Genomic DNA, 20,565 nt, shown 5'->3' with positions numbered 1-20,565 from the left:
CGGCAGGCTCGGGTTTGATCCCACTGTCCGATTGTCAAAATATTTCATTTTCACAGCCACTGGAGCGTGAGGTTAGTCCCGCCAGTGAGCATTTCATTTTCATTGCCGCTAGCCGTGGGTTAGTCCCACTAGTGTGCATTTCATTTTGTTCTGCCACTAGCCGTGGGTCAGTCCCACTAGTGCGCATTTCATTTTGCTTAGCCCACGGCTCGTGGGTCAGTCCCACTAGTGCGCATTTCATTTTGCTCAGCCACTAGCCGTGGGTCAGTCCCACTAGTGAGCACTTTATTTTACTTAGCCACTAGCCGTGGGTCAGTCCCACTAGTGAGCATTTCCTTTTGTTCTGCCACTAACCGTGGGTCAGTCCCACTAGTGCGCATTTTCGTTTACTCAGCCACTAGCCGTGGGTCAGTCCCACTAGTGCGCATTTTATTTTGCATCGCCACTAGCCGTGGGTTAGTCCCACTAGTGAGCACCCCATGAGTTTTCATTTTATTCGGGCCAGTCCCATGATTTAAAGCTTATTCGGGTCAGTCCCATGATTTTATGTTTTATTCGGGCCAGTCCCATGATTTTATGTTTTATTCGGGCCAGTCCCATGATTTTAAATTTCTGTCTGGGTCTATCCCATTTAATTTTCTGTCCGTGTCTATCCCGTGGGTCTATCCCATTTACATTTCTGACCGGGTCTATCCCGTTTACATTTCTGTCCGAGTCTATCCCGTGGGTCTATCCCATTTACATTTCTGTTCGGGTCTATCCCGCTTACATTTCTGTTCGGGTCAGTCCCATTTAAATTTCAGTTCGGGTCAGTCCCGTTTAAAGTCCCGTTTAAATTTCAGTTCGGGTCAGTCCCCTTTAAATTCCTGTTCGGGTCAGTCCCGTTTAAATTTCTGTTTGGGTCAATCCCATTTCTCAACTTTTGATAAAGAGATCAGTTCTCATTTCAAGGGCGGCAATCGTTGGAATCATTTGCAGCCGCATAATGCAGGTAAGAATTTGGTGTCTACTTCTTTGTCTCAAATTTTTTCAAAACTCAGACAAAGAGGGGCAAACTGTAGACACCAAATTTTTGACTTTATTTTTTTTCATTATTAGTTTTATTGATATTTATTTCAGTTTGGTTTTACTAATCTCATCTTTAGACATTTTAGCATTAAAAAAAGGAAAAAAAAAAAGAAAAGCGTTCAAAAAATATGTTTTAGTTGTTTCAGATTTAGTTTCATTATGTAAAAATGAAAAAATGATGAAAAAATAAAAAATAAAAAAAAGGAAAAAGAGGAAAATCTTAGCTTTTTATCTTTTGGTTATTATTTTGTACATTTTATTTAAGTTTAAGCTTGTTTGAATTATTATTATTTTTATTGTGATTTAAATTAAGTGTTTAAAAAAAAAAAGGGAAAAGCTATTTTCGTGCATGAGAGCCATCGGATGGCCAAGGAAAGAGCATGGGGTTTGGGGTGGTTGCTAACCATTCAGATAAGGGCTAAGAGGGAGGCTCGGTGATATAAAAGAAAAAAAAACAGCCGAGAGCCGCAAGAGGGGAGTGAGATAGGAGTTGACGGCTAAGGAAAAACTGAGAAGCAAGAGAGCGGGAGAAAACTAGAAAAGCTACAGAGAGATTGAAGGAAACTTCAAGGAGAAAGCGGAGAGAGGGCCGAGAGTAAGGAAGAGCTGGAAGGTTGGAAAAGTTACGGGGGTTTTGAGGGAGAACCGAGAAAGAGTAAGGAAGAACTAGAAGGCTACGGGAGTTTCTGGGGAGCTGAAGAAGGTTTTGGGAGCAGCGGCTGAGGGAGAGTTTGAAACCGATTGACGGCAAAAGAAAAGGCGAGGGAAACGAGAACCACTGGAATTGCTAACCTTCACGTCACCAGCAGAGACGGATCTTCATTGAGAAAGCTGAGTATTGTAAGTAGTTCCTCTCCTTTAGATCCCAGAATCGCTTTAAGTAATGTTTTGTGATTTTACTTATGGAAAGATCACTGCTTTGGTTGTCTATTCTTCCGCCCTTTTTGTTTCATGTTCACCAAGAGCTTGTTTTTTTCGTTTGTGAGTAAAAAGGTCCAATCTTGTGGTTATGTGTTGGGCATGATTTGGTGGATAAGTTATTACTCCAGTGGCTGGGTTCTATGCTGGAAATTTAGGAACCAAAAAGCTGTTATCTTTCGTGCTTTCTCACCCCTGTAAAACTGATTGAGCGTGGTTCATGGTTTGCAAGTGTTGTGCTTAGTATCTTGTTTGTTTTTTTTATGATTTGGATCCTAGGCTGTTTGCTTGAAGTTTTTAGGTTTGAGGGTAGCAGATGTTTATATGCCTTTGTACTGCCGAACCTTGGTTGAGGTTGATGAACTTGTTTTATTGTCTTACTGCGCTTTTTTTTTTCTTTTGCTAATTAGCTCCCTCTTTTCCTGACGGTCAGCTTAATCTTTGTTTTAATTCTGTAACAAAATGTAGCTTTTGATTTAGTTGATGATTGAGAGTTAAAATCTTGGTAATTGATAAACTTGTCTGCATGTTGAAATGGAAAGAAAGTTGCAGAAAATTGTATCTGAAAAATGCAGAAATGTTCTTGATGTTAGCGACTGGTTTTTTCTTTTGTTCGTTCATATGTTCCAGTAGCATTTTCCTTGCGTTTCTGTGGAATCTTGAGGATTGGTTAAGAGCTTGTTTGAGAGGTTTTTGGTTTGGGCAGCACTACGCAAGATTTTGGTTTCTGTTTTTCTTTTACAAGGCATGCGTGTGATTAGGAGCTTAGAAGATAAAAGTCATGAATTTTCTTTATCTTGCTTGGGTTTGTTTGTGGGCCGAAGTTTTCAGAATCTTTTCATATCATTTTGTGGTGTTCTTACTGTTTGTGGTAGAACAAGTTAGGATTTGTTTGAGTTGGTTGCAAGAATGTATCTAGGCTAGAAAGAAAAGAAACCGCAGGAATATGGTTACAGAAGGCAGCAAGCCTGGTTGCAGAATTTTTCTTCAAGAGCCTTGCATGAAAGTTTTCCAGATTTTGCATAACCTCCTTCTAAGTTGTTGCGTTCAAGTTGAGTTGTTGAATCCATTGTTTTGTTTTGTACAAATGCACCTGGGCTAAATGAAAGATTGCTGAAAGAATAGTTGCTGGAAAATTGCAGGAACATGAGTTTCGCAGGTTTGCATGGTTTGCATGAAAAGATCTTCAAAAAATTGCACTTTACCCCTAGCTGCTGTGATTAGTTTCTTTTAAGGATAGATGACTGTGGTTGAGTGGGGTTAACAACATGAATTGAAGTTTTTGCAGTTGTTTTCGGTTTGTTGCATTGATAGACGTTGCTTGGGCTGCCTTACACAAACATGTTTGAGTGAATAACAAAGGATTGCTGCAACTTCATACCGTTAGGAAAAGCCTTTCTTTTGCCGCAGCAGCTCACCAATGCTGATTTAGTCATCTATCTTGCTAGTTTTCAGTTTTGCAGCATGAATTAGAAAGAACAAACCAAAGTTGCTGTTTTTTTTAGCATTTGAATGTTTTTTTTTTCTGGATTTTTGTGTTCCGAAGAGGGGGAAGAATGTTTGATCTCCTTATAAGTTTTCTTGTTTGTTTGGATTGTGTTAGTTTAGGTGTTTCATTGCTTGGCTGGGAATTGTGAAAATGCTTCAAGTTTGTTGCAGAAACTCAAGTTTTTACGTGATTGCATGGTTTTTTGCATGAAAATAACTTCTGAAAATTACACTTCAGCCCTCAAATTTCCCCTTATGCCACTATGACCCAACCAATTGAATGTTTTCTTCAATTTGGTCCTTGGTAGTTTTAATTTTACAACTTCATTGCTTGTTTGCTTCAATTAACTACTATGCTTTGTTTCAATTGCACTTAAGTCATGACTTTAGGGGCTTCATGATCAAGTGAGCTTTGTTTTGCACATTTTCTTTAATTTTCCCAAATAAATTGGTACCTTGACCATTTCTTTTATTTTGGAGGATAAATAAGTGACTTCACCCCATTAGAGCTCCAACTCAAGGGAGGTATAACTTCTTTTATCTTTTTTTGTCTCTCCTATGTGATCCAACGTGCTATGTGAAAATTGCATGTCTACTTGCTTCCCTTGTTTTTCTTTAATTCCTTTCATTTACTTCATTTACTTTTGCTTTTTATTTAAGTTATTCTTTATGGGGTATGTGTACACCTCTTGGCTTGTAATAGATAGGGCTTGGAAAGCACTTGATGAAGACCTATTGAAGACGTGTGCCTAGCTAGCAAATGTAATAGGTTCATTAGCTTGATTGCTTGTTTTTGTTGCCATGTGTTAATTTGCTTTATTAGGCTCCTGCATCTAGTCGAGCATGCTAAGTGTTATGTGCTATGTGTTTATGAGTGTTTGGCATGTCTACTTGCTTTCAATAGCCATGGATGAATGTGATGGATGAATGTACGTCACCACACTAGTCCAACGCTAGTTGTGGCTCATTTATAGAAAGGGCTAGTCCAATGCTAGACCCAATAGGCCATCCCCCTTTCATTAGTGCATACTTGCATGTTCATTACATTTCATGCATTTTTCTTAGTTTTTTTTATCATTTGGCATGCTCCTCCAATCCTTTTCCCCTCGTTTTAGGCTTTTTACATCATCATGCTAGTTATAGGGTACATTGGCTTGAGAGTCCCCTTTCGATAAGGGAAACGAGCGAGTGTGGCTCCAAAATAGCCTTAGCACGCTAGTTCTTCTTTCTAATCAAAGGGAAAAATTAAAGTCACAAAGTTAGGACTCCCCGTTCCCATCTTGATGCATTCCTCTAGGGTTCATGCGTTTTTTCACTATCACGTACACTTCTACTTTATATTCTATCCCTTTTTCCACTTTCTCACTTCACACTACTTTTGGACATTTTCACTTAAACTACTCACACTTTATACCATATCACTCGCACACATGCACTTTATGTTATTTTCACATCATCATTCTTTACTCACCTTACCTTGTAAATACATTTGCACACCTCCACTTACATCCCATTATTTTTATTACTTTTCTCACTTCACACAAACTCACATTTTCACATGGCATGCATTCTACTCATTTTTACGTCATTTAGGATTATGTGTGATCTCTCCAAAGGATCATTATTGGGCTTCACAATTAATGTGATTGGCACCACTCAACCTTTGAAGAGAAATTTCCCCCATGTCCCCCTAGGTCTAGGTTTTTGCATTCATATAGTTATATCCAACATGCGATACATACCTTGGGTAGAAAAATTAAGAAAATTGGGGCTAAGCCACGCAACTAGCTTTGGCTAGGGTAAGGGAGTGCCTTAGGCGTTGCCTTTGCCTTCTCCCTTACCAAATGGGGGTCCCTTTCTTTTGTTACGTAGACCTAAAAGTTTTCAAAAAGGGTTTGTTTACTTTTTAATTCAAAAACAAAAATCATTTTTTGGGTGACTTGGTACACCCTAACTCTATACCAAGTGGCGACTCCATTTTTCATACATAAAACCCTTTTGAACTTTACTTTACCAAAACCGTCGCATTTTACAATCCCACGGTCTTTGCTTTCACTTCTACACACGTTCACACACACTACACACACTACTCTCACCTACATCAAAAAGTGGGGCGCGACAATAGGGATGTATTTATGGAGTGACAAGTGTCACTTGGCCATTGGTTTCACTTGTTGGACAACTATTCACCTTTTTGACTTTTTTTGACTAATTGATTAAATACCTCAAAAATCACCAAAAATTCACTCTTTTCTTCTCCTTGTTGGTCGGCTCTCTCTCTCTAGCAAAGGAAGGAAGAAAACTCTTCAAAGGTTGGCATCCATCTAGCTCAAATCATCCCAAGCAATCCATTAAACTTGTTTCTACTCCATAAAACCTCTTCATTTGGTGTTGTTTAGTGGTTTGGTGAAGTGTTTGGAGAAGCTAAGGTGCCAAGCAACTCTCCCTCTCTTGTTTACGAGGTGAGTGGTGTTTGAACTTCCTCCTACACTTAATGAAGTTTAATTTGTGCCTAATGGGAGCTTAAGTGATGAAATATGTGGTTTATTTCTTGCTTTTGGAGGACTTGATGAAGTTTTCAATTTATTGGTGATTTTTCTGGTTTAATATGATCATGGTGTTGTGGCCTTGTATGATGATTGGCAATGGCCTAGAATGACTCTAGTAGGTGTAAATGATGGGTAATTGTAACCAATTTCTGGTTTGGAAGAAATTTGAGAAAGTTAGGGTTTTATATCCCCAATTCTGTCCGGTTTTGTATCTCATGGTTAGAAGCCGAATTGGCCTTGGCTTAAAACATAAAAGTTGTAGGTATTGATGTTTTAAAGGTTCCTATAAAAGTTCAGGTCAATTGGAGTAGCGTAGAATGAGATAAGTCGAAAATATCGAGACTGGTCTAGGAAGGGGTGCTGCGAACAGGGTTGCCTTTTCACTCAATTTGACCGTGACTTTTCACCCTGATCCTCACCGAATTAGATTTTGGCCAAAACATTAAAGTTGTAGCCAAGGCTATAAACTAGTTACCTGTAAATGTTCAGCTTGATCCGACCACTGTAACATGTGAAATGACCGAAATACCCTTGACTGTTTTCGAAACCTGTTTCGCGCCCAGACTTCTGTTTTTGTGTAGTCTTCCATTTTCGACCATGAAAATGCACGATTTGGCCTTTGAGGTCTTCTGATGAAATGTAGCTTGATGTATTAGCTACCATATGCCTTTGGAATTTCTGGATTTGGACTTGTAGAGCCTGAGTTATGATGTTTCCGCTAGAATGCGTTTTGGTGAATCTGTTTTACGTTTTTGATATAGTATCTTGCATTTTTGACCTGTTTGCACCCAAAACTGGGTTGAGTGACCTTCTGTAATGTTGTAGCCCTGTCTTTTACCTTCTGTAATGTTGTAGCCCTTGTGATACCGTGAATGACTGTTTACCGCTTCACTGATATACTGCACTTGCTATATGAGATATTGAATTCACTTCATGAAAAACTGATTTGGTGTCGTTTGGACGAGTATCCAACGGCCTTACTGTATTACTGAGCTCAACCCCGTTGGTAGTCAATTGAATCGAGCCGGCGAGGGTTTGGTCGTGAAAATTGACATGCCACGGGGACTGTACTGGGGAATCTTGTAGTAATGAGACTCTTGATTCCGGTAAACTCGAGTATTACCAAAAGCTACTGATTGGAGTGCGGGCCCGGTTGGGGTATGTTTGGTGGAAGGGATGGGAGTGAAGTGGGTTCTACGGTTGGTACTCTTAAACGTTGACGGAGAGTCAATGAGATTGGATCAAGAATGTAAGCGTGGAAATGGGCTCTTGAGAGCCGTCCGTATCCTTTTACCGACTTGTTTTATTCTGTAATTGTGTACTTGAAATGAAAGGTTATGTTGTATGCTCTTTGTTGCTTATGTGGTAGTAACTCACTGAGCTTAAGCTCATTCCGTTCCATTTGTTTTCCTTACAGGAAATGACCACTTTTGGAAAAGGTTGTGTTAGTTGGTTGTCAAGTTGAGCTCATGTAAATGTCTTTTGAATAGCTCTTTGAATGAAACCCTAATGTGTATTGGGTTCAATTTCTTTTGATTGGCAAACCGAACATGTATATCCATGATGAATCGTTTTGATATGCCGCTTTGGCTTTTGGCTTGTAAATGTTACATTTCAATGTATATATGTTTGGTTGACATTTGGTTGGATTTCGGATTAACTCGTATTTCAAACGGCAAAAGAAAAAATTTGGCTACTCTGTGACGGCCCCACCTTCCCCTAGGGCGTACCCCAGGGTTCGGCGGGTCGCCTGCCCAACTCTCGCCGGGACTCAGTCGTTCACTACAATCCTTAAATGAATTACAATATAAATCTCAAATATACATCACATGGTCCACAAACATACATCCAAGTCTCCAATAATTACATGTCATAAGCGAAGCGGAAACGATTCTCAACTATACATAAAATGATTCCAAATCCAAATTATACAAGATATATGCCATCCAGTCACGTGAACAATTACTACAAGTCCTTCCTTCGCCACGAGCCCTTTGGAGGGGAATAAAATAGTTTTGGGGTGAGCTAAAAGCTCAGTGAGTAACCAGAAAAATCAGTAATCAAATTGGTTTCACAATAGTTCATTTCAATGATGTCATATATCAATGATGTCATAAATCAAATGATAAGTCAAGAAACAACTACAACATTTGAAAAACAGTAAATATGGAGTATCAATAATTCAAGAAACATTTACAATGGAAAGCGATAGTAACATTCATGAAAAAGATACGTTCGTTCTCCTGACATTTCCTCCTTCCTTCAAACTTTTGAAAAATGCATTTTCGTTTCTTTTATAAATAAATGCCTCGCTCATTTGGTCATTCATTTCATTCACCAGACTCCACCAACCTCCACCAACCTACAAAGGTAATACTCGAGTATACCAAACGTTCACCCAAGTCCCTAATCGCCCGATCGAGACCGTTTCTGGCTCGAGACGACCGGTAACAAGGGGCAATGGCCAGTTCAGTCCAAAAGGCTTACATCATGCGCAACTAGCATTCCAATAATTAAATCCTTGAAAATTACACAGTTATTTAGGTCGAGTGCGATAAAGTACACACTCGCCTAGAAAGCTCGTTTTGGAAATCATTCAAAACACTTAACACGTTATCAATCAATAATACAAGTCATGAAGTCAAGAAAATATAGCAAATAAGGAACACTCATATGCAAGCACGCATGATATGCAAGAAAACAGTTCAAAAGTAACTTTGGAAACAGTTTAAAGGTAAATAATGCAAGAAAACGGTACAAAAGTAACTTTGGAAACAGTTCAAAAGTAAATAATGCAGGAAACGGTTCATAAATAACTTCAGAAATAGTTTGAGGTCACTCACCTCCATGGCCCAGAAATCATCCATCAAATATCATTGCCTTGCCCAAATCCAAGTCTTAAATCACAAACTCAAAGCAATCAAACCCTTTAAAACTTCGGACAGCACTTTCCCTAAATTTGCTTACTTTCCCAGCCATCATGGCTTCATTATATCTTCAGCCAGTCCCAAAGGTACACACACAACAACAAGTTTATCCAATAGCCATTCAGAAAGCTCCAAGTAATACGAGTACAATTCAAGCTAGGGAAAAGTTCGGAAATGAAAGTTATGCTCAAAACCAGAAAAAACAGTTTTGACGTCATTTTGCGGTAATGGTACCAAAGGCGTTACGATTGTCAGATGAAGGTGCAAGACCCACCATTTCAAAGCTAAGAGACAGGGCTACAATATTGTAGAAGGTCACTCAACCCAGGTTCGAGTGTAACCAGGTAAAAAACACAAGAAACTACACCAGAATCACAAAAACAGCTTCACAGAACGCATTCTAGCGGAAACATCATAACTCAGGCTCTCTAAGTCCAAATCCAGAAATTCCAAAACCAACTGATAGCTAAGAAACAGGGATAAATTTCATCAGAAGGCCTCAACAACTAATTCGGAAGCAATCCCAGCCAAAACAACCAATTACAGGCGCAATTCTTACATTCGGGTAAAACCAGAACAGCAATAGTAATTTCGACTTTGCTCATTCCACACTACTCCGATTGACCTGAAATTTTGTAGACACCTTTAAAATGTCATTCCCTACAACTTGCATGTTTTAAGCCAAGGCCAATTCGGCCTCTATCTATGAGCTACAAATTCGGGCAGAATGAAGAACATCAAACCCTAACTTTCCAAGATTTCTTCCAAAACAGAAATTGTTTGCAATTAACCACTTTTTCCACCTCATAGAGTCCTTAAACATCATTTCCAATCATCATATATAGCCACACAATCATGTTCATATTAAAACAGAAAAATCCCCAATAATTATAAAACTTCACCAACTCAACCAAAAATCACAATATAATCCATAAAGTTGCACCTTGTACCACCACTAATCATGATTTAAGCATCAATTAAGGAAGGAGAGTGGTTCCTCATAGCTCACCTTAGCCATAGAAGAGAGAGAACAACTAGGCACCTTAACCTTCCAAATAACTCCACCAAACAACTCACAAACACTAATAGAAGAAGTTTTATGGAACAAATGCAAGATTAAACGGTTGATTTGAGAGATTGAGCAAGATTGGAGACCAAAATTGTGGAGGGTTTTCTTCCTTTCTTTGAGCAAGAAAGTCGGCCAAGAGAGCTTATGAAGAAGATGAATTTTGGGTCAAGTTTTTAATCAATTAGTAAAGGTAGTAAAATGGTCAAAGTCCACCCTTGAGTAAGAAAGTGACACTTGTCACCTTTAGGTTTAAAACTTATCTTTTTGTCTCTCCAATACAAATATCTTAACACCTTGTAAAATAATATCACTTAATACAAAATTCTAACAAGTTGTCAAAAATATAATGCATTTACCGCACTTGCGGGTCCCACGTTCAAAACGCACTTCAAAATTAACGTGGACTAACTTGGATCAAGAAAATGATTTGGAAACTATATTTCCTTATAGAAATGTATAAAAAAATTAATATATTGAAGAAAACAAACTTAGAGACAAGAAAACAAAATAATGTCGAGGAAATATATAAAAATTTTCGGTTTCTCATACTCCTAGTTTTCGGGGCGTCACATACTCTCGGCCTAGTATCCGGATTCTGACGTGGCCGGTACTGTTCATCATCGGCTTCGATTTTTTTTTGTTTTTTTTTTGTGATTTTGACTTGTTTACGTGCGTGGGTATGTTCCGGAACGTATTAGATCGACGTAAACTGATCCGTTAGTCCTGGCGAGAGCTGGGCAGGCAGTCCGCTAACACCTTTGGTTCGCCTTAGGGGAAAGTGGGGCTGTTACACGGCCACTAGAGAAGAAGAAAATGGTGAATTTTTGGTAATTTTTGTGATTTATTTGGTCAAATGAAAAAAAGGTGAATAGTGGTCTTCAAGTCCATCCAATCACTAAGTGACACTTGTCACTTTATTTAATGCATCCCTATCTTTTTGTTTCCTCTCACACCAATCCAAATAGCACCCTCTAATTATGTCTTAACACCCGATAAATTAATTCCAGTATCCAAAACTTAACCTAGTTGGCCGAATTTTTCCGAACTTTCCGCACTAGCGGGTCCCACGTCCGGTATACGCTCTTAATTTCTCAAAAACTATTTGACACTTGAAAAATCATCTAAAAATCCTATTTACTCACAAAAATTATCTAGAAATTTTCCTAATCAAGAAAATGCAGAAAACATGGCATTAAAGATAATAAAACCTAGAAAATGGAAAAGTTTCGGGTTCTCACAGGGTGCATCTGGTAGTGTATTTGAGAAATCTAGTGAAAAGATAGCGCCTTCTAAAGTACAAAAACTGAACCCTTCACCCCGCCCACCATGGACATTAGGAGCACTAGATGAAAGATCTACCAAAGAAAGTCAAATAGGTCATGGAGAAATTTCTCAAGAAAGCCAAAAAGTGGCGTCTCACCTGGCCTGCGGATATTGTGGAAAGGCAAATCATACTGAGAATTAGTGTTGGAGGAAAGTGTGAAAATGTTTGATTTGTGGGAGTAGCGATCACCAAATTAGTAGTTGCCCGATGAAGTAGCCCAGGGGGAATAGTACTCAATCACTGGATGGAACCAAACTGAAGCAAGTGAATGAAAAAGGGAATAGAACAAAAGTACCGGCAAAGGTATATGCCTTAGACAAGCTCCTGAGTCATCTGAAGATAAAAAATTCGAGGACGAAATTTCTTAAGGGGGAGAGAGTGTAAGAACCCAAAATTTTTTACATTTTCTAGGCATTCTTTTATTTTTGCCTACATTTTTATACTTTCCTTTAAAATATTAAATTTTCGATACATTTTTATAAGCAAGTATAGCTGTAAATCATTTTCCTAGTATAAGTTAGTGTACGTTAAATTTGAATCGCATTATAGACTTGGGACCCGCTAGTGCGATAAAATTTTGGTAATTAAGTGATTTTTGTGCTAAGTGTTATTATTTGACAAGGTGCTAGGAGATGATTAGAGGTTAGTTAGATGAATTAACCATTGGAAGAAAGAAGATAAGTTTTAAACACTAGAAAGGCCAAGTGTCACTACCTCGTTGGATGTTAGACTTTTGACCAAGCTTATTTAACTTTCCTAAAATCAAATTTTGACCAAAATTCCTTCATTTTTCTTGCTTCTTGGCCGAACCACTTGAGGAGAGAAACAAGAGAGAGTTCTTCAATTTTTGCTTCCAAACTTACTCAAATCTTGAGTTCTAGCCAACTAAATTGGAAACTACACCATACAAGTGCTCAACTAGGAAGCTTAAAGGAGTTGGTGCAGTGATTATGGGAGGAAAGATACTAAGCTATCATTTTACTTGAGTCTCCAAGGTATTTTGCCAAGAACTTCCTCTTTACTTCAATTAATTGCTAATTAGTGGCTTATAATTGTTATAGATGTTGTTTTGTGGAAGATTTCATGGGTTGAGTTAGAGTTATGTTGAATTTCAGTTTTACGGTTTCAAATCTGCCCTTTTTTTGCACTGTGTATACATCCTTGAGAGAGACCGAATCAGCACTTGCTCAAAACACAAAAGTTGTTGATATTTCAGTTAGCTAGCTACTGGTAAAATCTGTATCTTGTGAAATGACTGAAATACCCTTAACTGCCCACAAGCCTTGTTTCACGGACAGTTTTCTGTCCTCTCTATGATTTCGATTTTTGACCATGAACATGCATGATTTGGCTTTGGAGGTCTTTATAAGGAATGTAGGTATATGTCTTGGCTTTGAAACGCCATAAGATTCGTTTCAATCCGATAAGTGTAGCTTCAGTTGTAGTTGTTATGCCGAAAGGTGTATTTTATCGCCTATGTGAAATTGTGGTTGATTGTTATGTGATTTGGTGTTTGATTGTAGGATGGAAAGTGAAGAAATTAAGGGGAAATTGTGACGACCCCACCTCCCCCTAAGGCGTACCAAAGGGTTCGGCGGACCGCCTGCCCAGCTTATAATTTACATTGATAGAAATCGAGGTACAAAGTCTCAATATACTCAAACTGGTTCAAGGCGTATACAATCCAAATACAAAACATTCTATTCGAGGAATAGCACGAGTACAAGTCAAAAATCAAACAACTAGTCTATGCTAGACTTTACATATCTCGCACCTCGCTCGTACCCCTGAAAGGAAAACAAATGGAGTGGAATGAGCTAAAAGCCCAGTGAGGTTCCAAATAGCAAATTGACCATTATTTATAAGTACGAGTTTTCGATATAGCAAAGTAACGAGCATAAAGTGTTCATGAAGTGTTCATAAATGTGAACAGTAACACGTCAAGTGGCAATCTTAAAATGAGCAAATATAGAAGTTTTTTCAAAAGAAACAATAATCCAACAAACAATAAGTATTCCAAAGCATAAGGATACGGATGGCTCTCAGGAGCCAAATTCCCCTTTGCATTACCAGAAGCTTGATCACGTAGTAGTTGACACTCCGTCAACTTTCAAGTAAGTAACCAATCCAGTAGAACACCACTTAAACGACTCTCCGTCCACCGTTCAACCCCCAGCTGGGCCCAAAATCCTCAATAAACACGGGTGGTAATACTCGAGTATACCGATTAGTCGAGGAGATATCACTCCACTCGACAATACAAGAGACCCAGGGTTCGTTACCCAATCGACCAAGCCCTTGCCGGCTCGACTAGAGTAACTCGCCACAGGGTTTCTGGAATTCCAGGAAGTGCGCGCATCATAATCAAGTATATCAAGTCAATTGCAACAATAAACAAGTATATCACGTAAGGGCAAGTGCGATAAAGTACACTCTTGCCCTTACAATTCATGTATATAACATGTAATCAGATTGGTCACGTATCAAGTTCAAGTATCAAGTTCAATTCGGTATTTGAAAGCACTCACCAAAAGATATAGTGCCTTTACTGGTCACTTTCAGGTTATACTCCGGGTTCGGAGTCCAAATCTGCGATAAAACTCAGTTTGAGAACTTTGAAACATGACTAAGATTCAAAACTTAGACGTTTCGTTCAATAAAAATAAAGAAATTGAAATTCACTCGGATGGTAGTCGTGAAACACTTGCTCGCTTTTTAAATGGTAAAACTTTGTAACATTTATACTTGAAAATGCCATGCAAGTCGAAAGTATAAGGAAAACATACTCTGAGCAATCATTATTTCCTTTCTCAAGGGTACAAGTTCGGCCAAGTCCTTCCTTATATACCCCGGAACAAAAATACTCAAGTACCCTAGATGGTTCAAGCACTATTCATATCAATTCGACCCAAGTTGCAAGTGTATTTATATAGTTCTCGAGCATAAATTCGGGCAGCATGCCCTTTGTGTTTACCTAATTTTCCAGCCATTTAGGCTTCATTATTTTTCTCAACCACAACCCAACATCACATATGTCAACAATTCATGCCCAGAGCCGTTCCATAGGCTCACAATATCATAATAACAAGAATCACAACAATGACAAGTGCAGAAATTCAACTTAGCACAAGACAGATTTGACGTACGAATGCGGAAATAACATATCCGAGGCTACGCTTATTGGATTGAGGCGTAACCTATGCCGTTTCGAAGCTAAGATATAGGGCTGCAATGTTCATGAAGGTCACTTAGTCCAGTTCCTAATGTAGCTTAGTCAAATCCTCAAATTACTAAACCAGAAACCAATTCATCGGCTATATAACTGCATTACCCTGTAATGGTCATATCTCAGAGTACAAAAGTCCGAATCAGGTGTTCCTAGAGGCATTTAAAAGCTAAGTCGGAATACTACAACTTTCATGTTTTGGCCCAGAGCTAAATCAGTACGGCTCCTAGTAAAAAGACGTGATAAACTGGACTTAACTGATGAAACGGGCTGCTGGGAAATATTTGAAACAGTAAGGGTATTTCGGACTTTTCATGACCTACGTTGCTCCGATTGGACTGAAATTTTACAGGCACCTACAACATACCATTATCTACAACTTTCCTTCTTTGACCCAAAGCCAATTCGGCCTCTAACACACAGATACAAATTCGGACAGAATGTAAGCTAGAATTTCCAGAAATCTGAAATTTGTAGTTTCTAGTGCAACTTTCCCCAATTTCTCACCTCTCACACTACCAAAACATCTTATACAACATTAATTGTAACATACAAGCATCATACATCAAGTTGGGTAGAAATTCCACAGCCCTAGTTCATCAAATAAATTGGGGAAAAACTTCTACACATGCTAGCATCCATGAATCCACCACCAATCAAGCTACTAAGCTTACTTTAACCATGATTGAAAGAGAAAGTTAGAGAGATATCATCCTCTTACCTTGATTAGAGTTCACCAAGTGTAGCCCAAGCTTTCTCTTTCCAAAATTTCACCAACAATCACTAACTAATCACTCAAAGGTAAGTTTAATCGGTTTAGAAATTTAATTTGTCACTTGGTTGGTTAGAATCAAGAAGAAGGAATTGTTTCTTGCTCTCACTTTCTCTCTCCCTCTTGGTCAACCAGCTGCTGGAAAAATGAAGAGGAAAGTGCAGAAAATTTGTTTAAGAAGGCTAGTTAATCACTTGGCCAAGAAACTCTAGGGTGGCGACACTTGTCGCCACCACCACCTTTCATTTTTCTCTTTCTTCCTTGCTATTTTCTAGCCTCAAATTTTCGATCAAAGCAGCTGCCAAACAAGAAGATATTTTGCTCAAAAGTCAATAAGCTTGTATGGTAAGAAAGTGGTGGTCAAGTGGTACGTTCAACCGGTAGTGCGCGGGACCCGCCGGTTCGCGCCGTTTTTCTTAAAAACTCACGTACTGCTGTTTTTTTTTTCTTCCCATACTCTAACCTTATATCATTGCTACTACTCACATATGATTTTTTTACTTAAAAGTCACTTTTAATCACCAAATTGATCCTTGGTCAGTACCGAAAATTCATCCGGCGAAAAATCGCGAAAACCCTAATTTTGCTCAAATCTTGAAACCGAAGTGTAAAACCCTATTTCCAGGTTCATTTGCACTTATTGTTGAACAATTGGGTAGTAGGCCCTTAATAAATAATAATTTTCAAATAAAAGGAAATTTTTTAAGAAAACGTGAGGAATTTACAATTTCAATAATTAACATTAGAATCTCTAGTAAAATATGAAAGATTTAAGAAACCGTTTAGTGTGACGGCCCCACCTCCCCCTAAGGCGAACCAGAGGGTTCGGCGGGCCGCCTGCCCAGCTCTCGCCGGGACTCAGTCGATCACTACAATCCTCAAATGAATTACAATATAAATCTCAAATATACATCATATGGTCCACAAACATACATCCAAGTCTCCAATAATTACATGTCACAAATGCAGCGGAAACTGATTCCAATCGTGGAATGTATACTTACATCCATATCAATTTCAAATATTTATACAAGACCAACTCGTACATAAAATAGATCCAAACTTAAACTGTACACGATATAAGCCATCCAGTCACGTGAATAAGCACAACAAGCCCTTCCTTCGCCTTGAGCCCTGTGGGGGGGGAAATAAAACATTTTTGGGGTGAGCTAAAAGCCCAGTGAGTAACCAGTAAAATCAGTAATCAAATAGTTTTCACAAAAATTCATTTCATTGATGTCATGGTTCAGAAATCAGATGTACGTATTTTTGCTCTCGTGAGCCAGTGAAATCATTGTAATGTTTTAGAAGTTCAATAAGTAACCGGGGGTAAAAATGTAATTTTGTTACAGGTCAACATTTGCACAGTGAGAGTAAAACAAAAGCAGAAAATGACACCACATGGTAATTCCACAAAGCTCAATGAGCTAAAATCTCAATAAGGTTCCGAACATGAAATTTCATAACAAAGCCAACACATTAACCATCAATAATCAATAATTCAAGAAACATTTACAATGGAAAGCGATAGTAACATATTCATTAAAAGGATACCGCTCACATGGAGCTATTCATTTGTTCGTTCCCCTGACATTTCCCCTTATTCCTCCAATTATTTGAAAATTTCATTTTTTATAAATAAACCCTCGTTCATCTTTTTATTCGTTCATCCCCTTTTCCGGACGTTGACCGGACTCCACCCATCCGACGTTGGCCGGACTCCACCCATCCGGACGTAGCCGGACTACAAGGTAATACTCGAGTATACCAAATTCACCCAGGTCACCATATCGCCCGACCGAGTCCGCTTCTGGCTCGAGTCGATCGGTAACAAGGGCAGTGGCCAGTTCAGCCAAAAGGCTTACATCATGCGCAACTAGCATTTAATCATTAATCATTGAAAATTCATATTTATTTAGGTCGAGTGCGATAAAGTACACACTCGCCTAGAAAACTCGTTTTAACAATCATCGAAAGTACTTAACACATTTTCAATTAATAATGACAAGCCAATAAGTCAAGAATTACAGCCACCAAGGGACACTCATATGCAAGTACGCATGATATGCAAGAAAACAGTTCAAAAGTAACTTTTGGAAACAGTTTAAAAGTAAATAATGCAGGAAACGGTTCATAAAGAACTTCAGAAATAGTTTGAGGTCACTCACCTCAATGGCTCAGAAATCATCCATCATGTATCATTGCCTTGCTCAAACCCAAGTCTTAGATCACAAACTCAATGCAAACAAATCCTTTAAAAGTTCGGACAGCACTTCCCCTACATTTGCTAACTTTTCCAGCCATCATGGCTTCATTATTTCCTCAGCCAGTCCCAAAGGTACACACACAACAACAAGTTCATCCAATATCCACTCAGCAAGCTCCAAGTAGTACTAGTACAAGTCAAGCTAGGAAAAGTCCGGAAATGAAACTTAAGCTCAAAACCAGAAAAACAGTTTTGACGTCATTTTGCGGTAATGGTACCAAAGGCGTTATGATTGTCGGAAGAAGGTGCAAGACCCACCGTTTCGAAGATAATAGATAGGTCTACAACAATGTAGAAGGCCACTCAGTCCAAATCCTAGCACAACTAGGTCAAATGTGCCAAATACTCAACCGGAAACACCAAAAACAGGTTTACAAATCACATAATGCTGTAATTACTATAACTCAGTCTATACAGGTCCAAATGCCGAAATTCCAAAGGTATATGGTAGCTAAGACATCCAGCTACATTTCATCAGAAGACACCAACACCTAAATCCAAAGAAATTCCAGTCAAAATGGCCAATTACAAGTACAGTTTTCGCATTCTGATCAACCCAGAACAGCAATAGTAAAATCGGCATATCTCACTCTACACTAATCCAAATGACCTGAAATTTTACAGGCACTTCAAACTCATCAATACCTACAACTTTCATGTTTTGATCAAAGTCCAATTCGGCCTCTAACATGGTGCAATAAATTCGGGCAGAATGAAGAACTACAAAACCTAATTTTCTGAAATTTCTTCCAAAACAGAAATTGATTGCACTTAATCACTTTTTCCACCTCCTAGAGTCATTAAACATCATTTCCAATCATCATACATGACCACCCAATCATATCCCTATGAAAACAGAAAAATCCCCAAAAATAATAAAACTTCACCAATTCAACCAAACTCAAGAAATAATCCATGAAATTGCATCTTATAACACCACTAATCATGAATTGAACATCATTAGAGGAAGGAGAGGTGTTCATCCACCACTTACCTTAGCAAAACAAGAGGGAGAGCTACTTGTCACCTTAAGCTTCCAAACAACTTCACCAAACAACTCACTATCACTAAAAGAAGAGGTTTTATGGAGTAGAAACTAGATCAAGCAAGTGTTTTGGAGGATTTGAGCTAGATAATTGCCAAACTTTGAAGAGGTTTTTTCTTCCTTCTTTGCTAGAGAGAGACTCAGCCAAGAGGTTGAAGACAAGAATGAATTTTGTGTGATTTTTAAGATATTTAAGCAATTGGTCAAAAAGTCAAGAAAATGAATAGTAAGTCATAAGCTATTTCCAATACAATGGTGACACTTGTCACCTCCATAAATGCAATCTTATCTTTTCTTTTTCCTCTCACATCAATCAATTCACATCCTCTACTTATCCCTTAACACCTGATAAATTTTATACAGTATCCGGAATTTAACCTAATTGGCCGAATTTTTTCGAACTTTTCGCACTTGTGGGTCCCACGTCCGTTATATATTCTTAATTTTCTAAAAACTCTCCAATACTAGGAAAATCATTTTAAAACTATTTTTGCTCATAAACTTTATCTGGGGAATTTTTCTAATCAAGAAAATGTAGAAAAACGGGCGATTAAAAAAATAAACCCTAGAAAATTACAAAATTTCCGGGTTCTCAAACTCATTTTTTCGGGGCGTCACATTTAGTCACAAGTAAACTAGGGTTTTTGATTAAAACATTAGGGTTTCTAGTCGTTTAAAATGAAATAAGGTTTTAAATCAAACCCGAAGAAATATACTTTAATATTTTCTTCACAAACAACCTCCTAATATTCGGGATGTTACAATCTCCCCTCCTTAAAAGAATTTCGCCCTCGAAATTCCAACGGGTACTAAGAGTCCTTTAAAGTCAATCAGGTACTAGAAATCACTCCAATCCCTTATATATGACCTTATCATTTAGTAAAGAGCTAAGAGATAACCAAATAGATCACGCAAAAAGGGCTCAATTCACATAACTAGCCCTGAGTTGAAAGTAAAGTCTCAGATATTCGAAAAATTTAGAACATGGCTTAGCCTCAAGTCGAAAATTTCTCAAGTCGAAAATTTTACCCCTGGCGGTGCTTGGAAAGACAACAGGCAAAGGCTCACCAGAGAGTTTTAGTTCAACCGCTACAGAGGAGAAGTAGCTGGTCTACAGCCCCACAAATACGAATAAGTTCAAAAGCAAGGTCAAAGCAGGGTTCAAACATATAAGTTCAAAAGTAGATTCAATTACTTCAAGTTCAAGAAGCACGGGTACAAATAAGAACTCACTCGACTAGCCTATACCCAGCAATTCACATTCTCAAACAGTCGCCGAATTCAAATCCACATATAGGTCATATTACTCATGTGTAAAAATCAAATCAGGTCCATTACATGTACGTAAGAGCACACTCGCCAAAACAAGTTCAAGTCCCAAATGAGCTCATTTTAGTCTGTCTCAGACAGTTCAAGTATTGCAAACCCCTTTGATCGGTCCAATAACAAGGTTAAATGTTAGAATCATCCACGCTTTAACCTTTCCATCAAAACTCACCTCAAGTGCAATCAAGATACAGACCCTTATTCTAACGCTCTTCACTATATGATACCCAAGTACAAGAATCCACAATAAGACAATTCACAACTCGAGCCGGCCGGTCCCAAGAGTAAATTACCCATATTAGAGATTCCTACCCAGCATACATATCTAAGGTCCCCAACAATAGACAATTGTTCCACACTTAACAAGTCAATCCCCACAGTCCAAGAACCTTCTCCCGGCACGAGCTCGATAGGAGCTCTGATACCATCTGTGACGACCCCACCTCCCCCTAAGGCGTACCAAAGGGTTCGGCGGACCGCCTGCCCAGCTCTCGCCAGGACTCACTCACTATCTCTATCGAATAATGTACACACAACCATGAACCATAAATAACAATCCCAATTCAAGCTTATAATTTACATTGATA

The sequence above is a fragment of the Coffea arabica genome, chromosome 10c (assembly GCF_036785885.1).
Source record: "Coffea arabica cultivar ET-39 chromosome 10c, Coffea Arabica ET-39 HiFi, whole genome shotgun sequence".
NCBI classification, from domain to species: domain Eukaryota; kingdom Viridiplantae; phylum Streptophyta; class Magnoliopsida; order Gentianales; family Rubiaceae; genus Coffea; species Coffea arabica.
Note: the sequence above shows the minus strand (reverse complement) of the source record.